The 12,589-nt window shown below is 38.5% G+C and overlaps 1 protein-coding gene across 2 annotated transcripts in view; it reads right to left on the bottom strand.

Moving 5' to 3' along the window:
- LOC149239263 (SNARE-interacting protein KEULE-like) overlaps nt 1-12,589 on the bottom strand; it is a 514,512-nt gene that overhangs the window by 444,502 nt on the left and 57,421 nt on the right. The window lies entirely within an intron of this gene.

The raw sequence follows: 12,589 nt of genomic DNA, 5'->3' as shown, positions 1-12,589 counted from the left end.
AAATCTCCAAGATTTGAGTGCTACAAGGTTAGATCTACAAGAAGAAAGTTAGATCTGAGGGCTGGAAGGCCAAATCTGTAAGAAGAAAGTTAGATTTGAGATCTGAAGAAGCAGATCTAGTAGATCGAAAAGTCGTAGCATGATTGCAAAGGGATTGGTTGCCAAGGACAGCGACAATCCAAGGACCTTGAGTTGAAGGCACGAGCTCAGGTATGCATTTGATTTTATCAATATATATCAAGATTATCACTCCCCCCTTAAAAATCAAAAGAGTATCGCTATCTTAACAAAATCCACTTTGGGTTAACACCTACTATGGTATTCATTTTGGATGACCTCTCCATGTGGACTCCACATAGTTGACTTTGGGACAAATTGAAATCCCCATCAAATTTCAATGATTTTGTCCCACAACTCCACAATGAGTACCAGTCCCTACCTCAATCATTAAAAGAATGGTCGCCCATAAATCTTCTTTAACTGGAGAAATGAAGGAGTATATTTAGTAAAAGAAGGATTTCTCTAGCTACAAAAACATTTCAATGGAATAAGACTTCGAGACTTCAACTAGTTGTAAATCTAGGAAAGGTCTCACTTACAAAGTTCAATGCATTTCTCTACTTGTTGCTTCATAACAAGCTCCTCATAATGAAAAATCCAACCAAAAGAGGAACCAATGGGTTGTCACAACTTTGCGCTAAAGAAACCTCTCACCTCTCCTTCTCTTGCAAGTTGAAGAAAGAAGTTTATGCTCCCATTGTTTTAGAAGCACAAAGACTTCAACTAGTTGAAAATCTAGGGTAAGGTCTCAATTCCAATGTCCAATGCATTTTTCTAGTTATTGCTTCATTAACTGCTCCTCATAATGAAAAATTTGGCCAAAAAAGGAAAGATAGGACCATCATAATTTTACCTCGCAAAGGTAAGTAAAGAAATCTCTAACCACTTCCTCTCTTACAAGTTGATAAAAGAATTTTATGCTTCCATGCCTTTAGAAACGCAAATTCCTTTTAATCAAGGACCACTATCAAGAGAAGTGGTTTTCCCCTCCCAGTGTATAGATTACCCAAGTAGGATGAAAAATAAACCCTAGAAAAATACATGGGATCTCCTCCCATGGTTTTTGTTTTAAAAATCTAATAGTATAAAAATCAAAGCTTGGTATGGAGATGAAGGCAACCAAAAAACTAAAGATATAAGAGGAGGGGGGCAGAGGAAAATGTAAAGGTTTATGGGAAATTGTTGGAAAGGAAGGAAGAGTCGTTTCCAATCGTTAACTTTTCTAAGTTTTCCAACTGGATATCAATGGTTACCCACCCATTCCACTGGCGCACAGCACAATTTTCATATTTTAGCAGTTTTCTTTGTTTGCAATTTTTAGTTCTTGAACTTTCAAAGCCATTTTGAGGCCTTAAACAATGTTTCTTGGGGAAACAAAACAACAGCAATCGAAAAATGTAATCCTTGAATAGACCTTTCCAACGGGCTATCGTGCATGCCAAACGGAGATCGTATGCCAAAGCTACGACCCTAGGAATTTGACATTCCAATTTACCCCATCGAGGCCTATAAGCCTTTGGCACTTCATCTCTTAGAGTTGGGTTTTTGGATGTTTAAGGTTTCCCACTGCTGCTTCATCCTAAAATGGCCTTCGAGCCTAATTGTAACACAATACAAGAAGGCACATAGTCATCACATCTCTCCTCAGAGATAAGCTACCAACGTTTGAGCTAGTTTGCTTTCATTCTGCATGTACGCAATTTCAACGTTTTCCATTTATTAATTGAAGTCAAGTTTCACTATATCTTTGTGTTTTAGGTATAAATTTGTATTTCATTTCATTCCCTCCATAAATTCGAATCACTAAGAATCTCTCCCCTAACGACATGGATTGTTGAGGTATGAAGGTGCTAGATAATCAAGCCTGAAGTGGATATTTCAGTTGTTTAAAGCCTCCTCCATCAAATACCATATAAGTTATCTACCATTTTAGCACTTACAAAGACTTTCTTCTAGAATAAAGTACAAATTTTAGAGTGTTCATTTTATCATTCAATGGGAGTGAGCATTCAATTTTCAAAAAGCCACTTTATTTTATATTTTTTGTCTTTCAATGGCACTTTACAAGGGACAACAAGTATTCAGTGATGTACTTCAAGGAAGAACAACAACTTTGTTGAATTTTGGGGTAGTTGCGGTCAGTATTGATGAATTATGTAGCTATGGTTGGTCTACAAATTAATTTTTAACTATTGATGTATTCGAAATAATAAATAAGGCATGTTCTTCATGACCTTGTCAAAAGAGAAAAATAGATGACATATTCTTCATGTCAATTCTTAAAAAGAAAAAATTTCAATTTTTAATATTTGAGTTTTTGGCTCCAAGAAGCCAAGTTGCCCCTCCTAGTCAAGTCGGCCCCAGTGAAGAGGCACCCATTCGAATAACATGATCACTATATATGTGCCATTCGACCTCCTCATAAAAGCAAGGACTTTGGACCTCCTTAGGCAGAAATAAAGACGAGTCTGAGGCAAATAGAAAGGTTGAATCCAAGGCATGCAAAGAAGATGAATATGAGGCAATCCAAGCAAAGCAAACCGAAATTGTTATCTCTGTGGCAAACCAAAATGGTTATCTCTATGGCAAACCGAAATTGTTATCTCTGTGACAAACCAAAATTCTAAGGTACCATAAGGCTGAGTTTTTGAGGTGAATTGGAGTTTCAGGACCGAGTTTAATGGGTGTAGAAGCAAACAAAAATTCGGCCCTAGCATACCTAATTAGATCAAGTTCAGTGGACAAACCTATGAGTTGACTAGGAGGAAGTGGCCAAGGTTTGACCAAGCATTCTTTGTTGATGACTAGAAGATCTAGGTGTGTCTCTTATTGAACTGAAAAAAATCTCTAAGGAAAAGGTTGTTGGGTTCCCCCCGTGTGCATTTTCCCAAGGTAAACTCTTGTGTTCTTTGTTTGGTTGTCTCTTTTTGATCCTACTGTTCTATATGATGCATTGTTGATGTCTTCTATGTAATTGCTTACTAATGGATAAGAATATGAAAAGGAATTAAATCATTAGAAGTAATTATCGGTTTAGAAGAACTTTCGAAAATCAACATGGTATCAAAGCTAAGGTTGAAGGAATAGCCATTAAAAAAGGAGCCAAGCCCTCGGAAAGTTTGTCTTGTAGAAGTACTTATCAGCTTGACTAACATCTAGAAGAAGTTATTGTCTAAAGGACCTAAGCAAAGTCATCTTTTGTTATGAAAGCGAAGTTTTTAATATCTCCAGGAAGAGGGTTGAAACCCTAATTCTGAGCTTCAATCCATTCATTAGAATATCAAAGGCCTCATACCTTGAAGAGGACGAAATAAAACATGGTCCGAGCCTCAGAGTCTGTTAGAAAGGACCGAGGAAAACCTCAAGATCTGTTGCAATAGACCAAAGAATATCAGAGGTAGAATAAACTATTGCAATGGATAGTGATATTATGGATCATTAAATGAATTGTCTATGTCATCAAACAAAGGTTTGTTTGTGTAAAGATAAGAACCATCTCAAGCAAGAAAGTCAAGAATGATTTCAAGTACAAAGGCCCATTGTTTTAAAAAATGGCCGAGTCGAAGTAATTGTTTTAAAAAACAGCCGAGTCGACTCTGACTCGGTCGAGTTAGACCGAGCCAATGCCTAGCCGAGTTGGTTCGATGGCCGAAACAGAACGACTGGTCGGGTTGTTACCGAGCCAATCATTGACTCGATCGACTCGGTAACAACTCGGCCAACTCAGTAATAACTCGGCCGATTGGGTTCTTTGTCAAAAATTGTTCCGCCTCCTACATATCCATGGTTGGGTTGTTGTTTATTGCATATTTATAGCCCTAAAGTAATCTATCACTGTGAGAAAGTTTTGAAAATTACAAGGCCGAAGTATGGTTATCCTAGTGGCATGAATTAGAAAACCGAAACAATGCATTGAGCCATACAATGTTTTTAAAAAGGCAAACGTTCTGGCAATGGACTAATAAATACATATTTACCTATGATTGTTCTGGAGCTTGACCAGAATTAAATCAAGGGTTTTGAGACTTCATTAGGGGCAGAGAATTGGTATTATTATTGTTGTAGTCTAGTGATTGTCCTTCGGCTGAGGCAGAAAAGAATCCTGGCATTGGTGGCTAAGTATGAACTTAGTACTGGACAGTGCATTGGGTGTCAATTTAATATAATGGATATGTTCATGAGCCTACTTTGATCATACGTTGTCTTCTCTCTATATTCTAAAGCTTTGTGTTTGGAAACATGAATGAAAATCTTTAAAATTATGTCTTTATTAAAATAAAAATAATATATATAATGTATTTTTTACAACGACCAAGTCATTGAAATCAAACCAGCCGAGTCAATACCGAGTCGGAGTCGGAGTCGGAGTCGACCCTCGGCCATTTCCGAGTCGGAGTCGGAGTCGGAGTCGACCCTCGGCCATTTCCGAGTCAGAGTCGGAGTCGGAGTCGACCCTCGGCCGTTTCCGAGTCGGAGTAGGAGTTTTAAAACATTGCAAAGGCCACATAATGGTGCAAGCATAAAGATATAGTAAGCATACTTTCTCAAGGTCATCACAATGGATTTCTATGCAAAATAAACTACCTTGAAAGGAACACTTCATTTGACATAAACTCAAAAGCTAACATGTTGAAGCAAAGATCTAAGCCTCAGTGGTTAAGAAGAAGAACCTCAAGAATGTCGAAAGGCCTCAGTATAACATACACAAACACCAAGAAGCCTAAAATATGAAAAGGGTTACAACTTTGTCGTGCGAGCTCTTTGACTGAGTCATTTCCATATTAAAGAAGTCGAGTGCCTTAATTTCCTAAGAAGTCAAACGTGTGTCACTTTGAAGGAAGCAACCAAAATAAGTTTAAAATATCTTTGTCAGAAGATTGTTTCTATACAATCACATTACAATGATGAGATGTTTAAAGGCAAGTATGTGGCTTGGAAATTACAAATATATAAAAAGACCAAGGAAGCCATTTATTGCTCGGAACAAGAGGTATGTATCATCACCTACAATGATTTCATTTGAAAAGTTCATTTTGGTAACATTCTTGAAGACCTCAGTGAGGAGAGATGATTACCAAATATTTTTGTCAATATGCTTGGTTGAAACGACGTGTATCAAGGTTGTTTTCATAAGAGATTAAACAAGACTATGATCTAATTCGAAGTCATATCATAAGACTGTAGTTATATAGGGATCCTTGGAGAAACCATCAAAGAAAGATACGATGGATTTGAAGGTTAAAAGAATCTCCTCATCCTACAAATTCATTGATGAGTTTTAAAAGTAATCTTCGATCATGTTCATGGAAATATTGTTAAAAGGTATCTTGATATGACAAGAAAGATTGTGGCTCAAAGCAAGACTTAGCCACATAAGGGAAATACGTGATCTTTACTCATGTACTAAAAGGTTGAAGTGTGAACTATTGAACCTGTACTTCGTGGATATGATGCATATTTAGAAGCAAGTTATGTCATGAACCCTACATTGCATATGATTGCTAAAGAATGGTGTTATGGATGCTCAGTCTTGAAATATCTCCTTTTCAAGAAAGAAAAGGGATCATTGTCATTAGTATGCCTTTGAAGAAAGAACGTTTTGATAAAGGAAAAGAGGTCGAGTCCCACTTTAAGGTTTAGAGATCAAAATTCTCTTAAGTTACTTACAGATCTAGTACTGACCTATCATAGCAGCAAGTATATAAAATAAAGATTTTGTTGCAAAGATTTGTGCTTCTAAATTGATGCCATGGAAAATTTTACATCTACTACTATCGGTATTTAAGCGCTGAGATCTATTTGTAAATATAATGCTCAACCCAAAATGATTAAGTTTATTCTTTGACTGTTAAAATTGGCAACTAGGGCCAAACTCCATGTGGGTCATCTTATTAATGGCAGCTGATATTTTTCTTGGATCCCTCTCATCGAGAGGTGTAGTATTGATCTAAAGATCATCCGATTCCGGTAAGTATTCATGGAGATATGAATTTATTTGTGTTATGGGACAATTCGTCAAGGTCGGCCAGCAACCAAGCAAACCCCACTTGTGCTCAACATTTTAGTATAAATAGAGGTGGCCTTCAAGTCATTTGAACAATCATCTCTTGTGATCTCTCTCCACTTGTCTTTGGGGTTTGGTGGTAGGAGAGATCGAAAGGGATACGTTGTCCTAAAGGATGCCCTAACTAATACGCAATCAGGGAGAAGGTTTCATAATGTAGCAAGGGAGTGACCTAAACGCAGGTCTAATGTTCCATTGATTGGTTTGCATATCTACTAGTTCGTGGAATATAGAAGTTCGCAGGATTGTCTCACACATGGTATGACCGCAATCCCTTTTCGCATAAGGTATATCTGTGTATGTCATAATCTCTGGCCCGCAGATGGAATAACCGGTGACTCGCTGAAAAGCACAGTCACGCTATCAAATTGCATTATATATTATCACCACACTGTGTATGGCATGGTATCGCAAACAACATATGGCAGACAGTTCTTTGACATGGCAGACAATGTCATGGTATGGCAAACATCATGCTGAAACATGATATCGCAGACAGTGCTTTGACATGGCAGACAATGTCATGGTATGGCAAACATCATGCTGAAACATGATATGGCAGACGGTTCTTTGACATGGCAGACAATGTCATGGTATGGGAAACATCATGCTTAAACATGATATGGCAGACAGTGCTTTGACATGACAGACAGTGTCATGGTATGGCAAACATCATGCTGAAACATGATATGGCAGATAGTTCTTTAACATGGCAAACATCATGCTGAAACATGATATGGCAAACAATGCTTTGACATGGCAGACAGTGTCATGGTATGGCAAATATCATGCTGAAAGCCTGAAACATGATATGGCAGACAATGAACATCATGTATATACATGGTATGGCTGACAGGATTTTGGTATTGCAGACAGTATATATATATTATATGACAGGGCAAACATAGTATCCATGACAGGGTAGTCTCCCCAGTGACATGATATAGTAGACGTGGCAGACAGCTTGATGTATCATGATCCACAGTATGTATTCTTTGTTTCTCTTGATCGATACACTTTGTTTCTCTATAATATGGTTGGCATCAAGATGCTTTGGTTTTCTTTAGATATGACATCAACTCACATTGCTCCTCTATATGGGAAGCATCATTGTATGGAGAGACCTAGTTGCAGTTCACTGCTGAGCTAGGCCGCAGGCCATAGCCAGCAGTGGAGACCTTTTATGGAGTTGTGTTCATAACCAGTCGTATAGTGCAGCACAGTGATGATTAGTGCAGCATGATGAGATACAGCATAGTAGTGATGGATGCAACTCTGTGATGGGTGCAGCATGGTGATGGAATCACCTTGGAAGATCAATTGAAGCAGTTTGCCTTCACTTTAGTTCAGATCAGCTACCTCATGTATGATCTTCTTAGAGAAGATCTCTGCTCTTATTATGACAAGTCAAAATGTTGACTTCTGATGTATATGTACTATCTCTCTCTCTCTCTGTTGAACTATTGAAGAACATAAGAAGAATTGATCAAAGGTTTCCCCACATTGGGGTTTGTCCATGGCTGGCGCCACATCTTGTGTCCTCTTGTCGTTGCTTGTTTTCTGTGATTTATGTTTATGTTCTATCTGCATTTTACTATCATGCTAAATGTGATTGTTAATCTGGAATCGATATTGAGCTAATATGGAAAATTGAAGTAAATTTGCTCTTAGCATAGAACATGCCTAAAATTAACATTGACCAAGTCTCCAAGGACAAGATATTGTTGTTGCTACATTAATTGTGAGGAAGCTAAATTACTTGGTTTGGAGTAATCAGGGATATTCATTGGACGAAACATCCTTGATTGACTGATTGATGATCATGATGTAGTTTATCTCATATGTAAAGAGCATATCAATTCCAGAGTTTGGACATTTGGATATTAAAATTGGAAATCCAGGGTTTGAAAACCCTAGCCAGCTAAAAGGGGCTTTGAATAAGAAAGCTTTAAAGGTTTATGGACAAAACCCTATAACTTAACCTAGGTTAGTGTTTCTGTTGAAAGAAGAAACCCTAGCCTATGCAAGAACAAAATGACATCATGCTAATGATGAGGACAAGGTTGATAAAATTTGCAAGTTGGATGCAAGAGGGCTAAGATTAAGAGGGAGTTGACATTTCCCTAGAATGCTCAAAAGATAAGTATTATCTCATCTTTGATTATTACTATTGTTGTTGTTTTACTATTAGTTAGTCTCATGTCTTTGTACACTTTGCTTGGTTGTAAATGTTCTTCCATGGCCTCTTAGAGAGGATTGCAGGTACATGGTAAAGCACGTCAAGGTCGTAGATGTAAGTAGTGGAAGAACAAAGCAAAGCTTGTAGGAAGAGGACTTTCCCTGAATCGTTAATTCGTGTTGAGAAATATTGTACTAGATGAGATTTGAGTCCAAAGGAAGCAAGAAAATCATCAAGTTTGAAATATATATTGTTTGTGTCGAATTGAAGTCAATGATAACTTCCAAATGGATCCACAAGATCTAACATGCAGCATAGACAAGTACAAAGTGAGAACTGAAAATAGAAGGTTCTCCCAGAAAGAGGGAGAGGATCATGACAAGCAATTTGCTCCAGTTGTTTGCTTCTATTAGATGTATTATCATTCCTTTGAAAATTGCACTGGATGGATGCAAAGATCAATAAGTATACATAGAGCCACCTCAAGATCTTGAAGTACATGAGAAGAAGTCTCATGATTGAAGAAGGTTTTGTACGACCACAAGCAAACACGTTAGACTTGGTATTCTTGGATTGATGGATATCTGATGAGTCTTGGCTAATCATATAATTATATTATTCGTTTCTGACAGAAGCAAAAGATCTCATGTGCCAGAGGGAAAAATTGTAGCAGAAAGATCTGCTTTCGTAAAAAAGTGAGCGGTCAAGGACCCTTGTTTTTCAGCTTCATAGGGAGTTGACCTCTGAGTTTGAGATAATGGACTATCATTGACATTGTTAGGCTAGATAGCTAATATGTTGGAATACAACAGTGGTAGAGGGAGCAGACAAGATTGCCACAACAAAAGTTGTTTCAGAAAGAGCACCCAGTTAGGGTAACCAGAAAGTAACCACGATGATGAATCCAATGAAGGAAGCATATCAGTTTATGGTTGAGCCAAGGCAGGTAGTCAACATGTGTTGGAGTACCAACATCGTACAATGGGTCATGGCACAGTGACTTATGGTTTATATATTCCTCAAATAGACTGCAAGGATTCACACATTCAGAGAGTGCAGAAGACAGAAAGCGTTTAGCATAATATTGCTTCAGTTTGGGCTCTGTTATGATTTCTTGGATGAGAAGGAAGCAGTCATTTGTCGCACTCAAGTATTGCAAAAACCAAGTATATTGCAATTGGATTAGGAAGTTGAGAACAATGTTGCAGGATTGTACTACATGAGATTTGAGTCCAAAGGAAGCAAGAAAATCATCAAGTTTGAAATATATCTTGTTTGTGTCGAATTGAAGTCAATGATAACTTCCAAATGGATCCACAAGATCTAACATGCAGCATAGACAAGTACAAAGTGAGAACTGAAAATAGAAGGTTCTCCCAGAAAGAGGGAGAGGATCATGACAAGCAATTTGCTCCAGTTGTTTGCTTCTATTAGATGTATTATCATTCCTTTGAAAATTGCACTGGATGGATGCAGAGATCAATAAGTATACATAGAGCCACCTCAAGATCTTGAAGTACATGAGAAGAAGTCTCATGATTGAAGAAGGTTTTATACGACCACAAGCAAACACGTTAGACTTCGTATTCTTGGATTGATGGATATCTGATGAGTCTTGGCTAATCATATAATTGTATTATTCGTTTATGACAGAAGAAAAAGATCTCATGTGCCAGAGGGAAAAATTGTAGCAGAAAGATCTGCTTTCGTAAAAAAGTGAGCGGTCAGGGACCCTTGTTTTTCAGCTTCATAGGGAGTTGACCTCTGAGTTTGAGATAATGGACTATCATTAACATTGTTAGGCTAGATAGTTAATATGTTGGAAGACAACAGTGGCAGAGGGAGCAGACAGGATTGCCACAACAAAAGTTGTTTCAAAAAGAGCACCCAATTAGGATAACCAGAAAGTAACCACGATGATGAATCCAATGAAGGAAGCATATCAGTTTATGGTTGAGCCAAGGCAGGTAGTCAACATGTGTTGGAGTACCAACATGGTACAATTGGTCATGGCACAGTGACTTATGGTTTCATATATTTCTCAAATAGTGAATTACAGCTGTAAGGATTCACAGATTCAAAGAGTGCAGAAGACAGAAAGCGTTCAGCATAATATTGCTTCAGTTTGGGCTCCGTTATGATTTCTTGGATGAGAAGGAAGTAGTCATTTGTCACACTCAAGTATTGCAAAAACCGAGTATATTACAATTGGATTGGGAAGTTGAGAATAATGTTGCAGGAAACATCCCCCCCCCCCCGGGATCAAAAGCCCAAAACGCGATCCGTACGGATCCATGGGCGATCCGCCCTCCGAAACACGTTTCGGAAAAACCGATACGCGGATCGGGTTGAAAAATATGATTCTTGCCATTTTGAAACCATACAGCCCAATCCCTGTTTCAGTTTTTCCGAAACACATTCCGTACGGCAGATCGACCGTACAATCCGTAGTTTTCTGGGTGGGATCCGTACGGATCGCAACCGCTTCGCCGGGCAAGCGCCCGTTTCCGCCGCGTGGGCTACAAAGTGGCGCATTTTTTTTTTCCTTTTTTCTTTGTTGGGGTGGGTCCACCTTGAGTTAGAGTGAGGAGTGAAGGTATTAAAGACCCTTTCATCTCTCATTTGCTCACTTTTATTTTATGAGAGCTTAGAGAAGAGAGGTGAAGAGAAGAGAAAGAGAGGAGAGTTTGGAGGAGTGGAGGAGGAGGAGCTTGGAGGACTGCCATCTACAAGAGCTAAAGAGGTAAGTGCAAACCCCAAACTCCCTCATTTTTTTGACATTGTCTTTCGTATTTTTCTCCTCCCTCTCCTACTCTTTCCCATTCTTTCTACTTGCTCATTTAATTGCAAGTTGTCCACCACCTATATCCGTATTCCAAGATGGTGTTCTTTTGGCTTGTATGCATCACTCCACTTTTGGTTTTAAAGATGGCAAGGGGGAGTAGGAATAGAAGGGAAGAAGAACAAGAGGATAGTGGTCCCCATATGAGTGACCCAATGTATGATCAGGAGAAAGGGTTTGAAGAGGACAGGGATGAACCTAAAGGGAACACTAAAACACTAGAGGGGAACGCTGCATTAACACCCTTGTGGAACTATATGACCAAACTTGAAGGGGGAAAGGGTGGTGGAAGCTACAAATTTTTGTGCCCTCGTGGTTGTCATGGAGGAAAACAATTTAGTGGTTCATATACCCGTGTGAGGAGACATCTTTGTGGGGTGATGGACAATGATGATAAAAAGGGCGCTGTGGGGATACAAATTTACCCAAACATTTCCGCTGAACAAAGAAGAAAATACATCCAAATAGAGGAGGTTGCACAACAAAAAAGCAAGAAACAAAAAACTCATTTTGAATCAAGTGCAACCTCTAGATTTGGTAGCTCATCTCCTCATGGTACTTCTACAAGCTCTGGAGGTAAAAGAACAATAGGGGATTTCTTGAATGTTGCTGGGATGATGTGGATGGAAATATAGTCTGATTTCTTTGTGCTTGCGGTGTACCATTCAATGTGCTTCACTCTCCCTATTGGCATGAAATGGTAAAGACCATCAATGAAGCCCCAAAAGGATACAAGTCCCACAACTATGAGAAAGCTAGAACAGTGTTATTAGAAAGAGAAAAAGCAAAAGGTTCAAAGAGATTTGACACATTTTACAAATGAGTGGGTAGATTGTGGGGTATCCATTGTATCATATGGGTGAACAAATATTAGAAACCAACATTTGATAAATGTTCTTGGTGTTTCTGCTAGTGGTGCAGTATTTATTACATGTCATGACTCCTCCTCCATCAGTGCATCTTTTCCCAAAACATTGCAGATCTCCTATTGCAATCAATCAGAGATGTTGGTCTGAATAATGTGGTTCAAGTGATCACAAATAATGTAGCAAATTGCAAGGCAGCAAGAAAATTTATTGAGCGTACTCATCCACAAATCTTTTGGTTTGGGTGCTTGGTTCACACATTGAACCTTTTGATGCATAATATTGTGAAGCATAAAGAATGTGGGTGGATTAATGAGCTTTACAGGAGAGGGAAGCAACTCATTAAATTCATCACAGGGCATACAAGGGTAAACTACTTCTATGGCACTTACTCCAAGTTGCAGTTGCTTAAACTTGCAAAAACAAGATTTGCCAGTTATTACCTCACCTTTAGGCGGCTAGTGAAGGTGAGACAAGCTTTAACTAATATGGTGTGCATTGAATCATGGGAGGAAATTAACACTGATAGAGATGGTGCTAATGTAGCCAAGGACACTATTCTTGACATGTACTTTTGG

The sequence above is a fragment of the Pinus tabuliformis genome, chromosome 8, assembly GCF_031772625.1.
Source record: "Pinus tabuliformis cultivar Carrire ecotype Pingquan chromosome 8, CPIR1, whole genome shotgun sequence".
Taxonomy (NCBI): Eukaryota; Viridiplantae; Streptophyta; class Pinopsida; order Pinales; family Pinaceae; genus Pinus; species Pinus tabuliformis.
Note: the sequence above shows the minus strand (reverse complement) of the source record. Positions and strands in the feature narration are given on the sequence as shown.